This window comes from Megascapheus bottae, chromosome 1, assembly GCF_031878675.1.
Source record: "Megascapheus bottae isolate mThoBot1 chromosome 1, mThoBot2.hap1, whole genome shotgun sequence".
NCBI classification, from domain to species: Eukaryota; Metazoa; Chordata; class Mammalia; order Rodentia; family Geomyidae; genus Megascapheus; species Megascapheus bottae.
In genome coordinates this window covers 70,731,860-70,734,850 of record NC_143509.1, presented here as the reverse complement: position 1 = coordinate 70,734,850, position 2,991 = coordinate 70,731,860, and positions in this window count along the sequence as shown.

Here is a 2,991-nt window from a genome sequence, read left to right as displayed (position 1 = left end):
AATCACTTAATGGATTATTTTAAAATATCAATTTGATCACCAATTTGTACAGTTCAGTGCACTTACTCGTGAATTCTCCTTTTCTACATTACCTTTTAACAAAAATGTAGTCTTATAAATACAAAAAACTTCATTAACACTGATTTTTACATCCTCTATCAAATGTCACATAATTATTAAACATATTAATAAATTGCTCTTACCACAGATCGTTCTTTGTTTTTTTTTGGTTTTGGTTTTGGTTTTTTTTTTGCTAGTCCTGGGCTTGAGTTCAGGACCTGAGCACTATCCTTGGACTTTCTCAAGGCTAGAGCTCTACCACTTGAGGCTCAGCACCACTTCTGGCTTTTTTCTATGTATGTGGTGCCAAGGAATCGAACCTGGGCCCTCTTTGTTGTTTTTTTCTTGGCTACTTTTCACTCAAGGCTTGAGTTCTACAACTTCAACCATAGTTCTGCTTCTGGCTTTTTGCTGGTTAATTAGAGATAAGAATTTCAAGGACTTTTCTGCCCAGATGGCTTTCAATTATGATCTTCAGATATCAGACTCCTGAGTAGCTGGATGGATCTATAGGCATGAGCCAAGAATACCACAGGGTTTTTTAGTGATTAAAAAGTAGCAATACATATAAAAAGTATTAGGTATAAAATAGAAAATGTATGAACTTTATTCAAAGTTTGCAACTTTGGCAAAAAAATTGACTAGCACTGAGAAGAGATGAAAAAACTTATAATTGAAAATATTGACAACTTCGCTGTCATAAGATCCCTTTAGAACAGCCTTATAACAAAATCAATAACTAACCATAATGTTTCTCCTGCTTCCCGCCCTGAATACCCAAATATAAGTCTGTCTATTTAGGTAATACATACAGTGGGAAAAAAATCACACAACTGCACACTCACACATGTAAATACACACACAGAATATTATCAGATAGAAGTTAATAAAATGAATAATGAAAATGCAGAGATACTTGATTCCTATGAAACAAGAATAAATTTGCATGAATATAACAAAGCATGAATAACACAAGCATTCAGATAAATACTCAAAGGTCATGTAATAGAGTAGCCTCTCAGAAGGCAACGTGATGATACAAAAGTTAGCACATATGCTATTACACTTAGAAATTTCATTATTTGGTATTTATATGTTAGAATGACTGACATAAAAATTTAAACCTATTGTCTAATATAAAAATAAACTATTGATTATAAAATGTTATGGGATAGTTCTAAATTGAAAAAGGAAATCCACAAAAGGAAACACTACTACATGGTTTATCAAAAAGTCTATTTTAGGTACAAATATAATGTTTAAATTAAATAAGAACTTATTTTTTGCCAGTCCTGGGCTTGATCTCAGCTTTTTTCTACGTATGTGGTAACAAGGAATGGAACTCGGGTCTTCGTGCATGCTAGGCAAGCACTCTACCACTAGGCCAAACTCCCAGCCCCAAGAAATTAATATTTTTAAAGTAGATTTACTGAAGAAATAAAAACATACTACAAAAAAAACCCTGTGGAATAAAAGGAGTACTGGATATCTAGAGTAAACTTATCTTTGCCTTCCCTTGAAAAAACATATATAATTTTATGAAGGGCATATAGGAAACAATCAAACAAAATCATTTAGTTCAGTGAGTGAGTGGGAAAAGAGAATGGGAAAGAGATAAATTTACTAATTAATTACATTTTAAAAATCTATTCTTTTCAATTTTGTATGCACCATTTTATTTTAAATTCATAAAATATTCACCTATACTCCACATTTTGTCTTGGCCTCATATTCCCCATGTACTTATTTTCCCTACTATCCTTCCTATCATAATTTTTGGTACTTAGGCAAATCTACTTCAAGTTATTGTAAATTTTGGGCCAGTCTTGGGGCTTGAACTGAGGGACTAAACACTGTCCTTGGGCTTTCTCAAGACTAGCACTCTACCCCTGGAGTCACAGCATCACTTCTGGCTTTTCCTGTGCCTGTGGTACTTAGGAGATGAACCCAGGTCTTCATGCATGCTAGGCAAGCACTCTAGCCCCAAGCCATACTCCTGCCCCTATTTTTAGGTCATTCTTATGGAAAGGATTTTCCCCCATCTCTATTAATAAATGTAGTACACAGTATCAACTGTTTCTCAAGAGAGAGCTATTACAAACGTGAATGTTTTTCAAACAACTTCACCTCAAGCAATGCAACCCAGGGTAATGTTTATTAATGTGAATAGCTTTATGATTTGAGTGGAAAAGCCACTCCATGAGGCAGAAAACAACAAAATAGACTAGTGATAAAAGAAAAGAACCTCAAAGTTTATCACAGGTAGAAAGGGCAAGTATTGCACTGGTTAATTTTTGATAAACATATTACGGTGTGTATGCAGTGATGAATACTCATGACTCTCTGACTTTTCCCTCAAATAGTGAACTGACAGTTGTTGACAGTGCTCACCTGCCTAGCCACAGGTTATGGTAATTTGTACAATCCAAACCCTTTCTGATTGCATTTGTAATTCAGTTGCCATGTTAACAGTATAGATTAACATTTATAGCGGTAACAATAAGAGATAAACAGCTTGCAAAATCTTACTTCTAGGGTCCCTTTGCATAACCAAAGAGAGAGGTGACTCAATTCTCCAAGGTGACAAACCTTACAGAGCAAGACAGTAAGAGAATCAGTGTCAGCCAGTATCAACGCTGGTAAAAAGAAGACAACTGCAATTTAACAGTTGCCCCAGGCTCAGTGGACCAGTGTGACAATCTGTAATACCTGGGGACTTCAAAGGCAAGGGGATTTTCACCAACACAAAGCTCTTTCTTACAAGCCTCTCTGTGATCCTCACTGAGAATCCTCAGGAACCAGGCATCAGGCCCATGAGAGCCACCTTTCAGAGCAAGCCTAAGGATGAAGGTGGAGCAGTTACACCGGGAAATGCCAATGGCCCACCTTTGTGATCCTTAGTTGATGATCTGATTCCATTCTAACACGGGC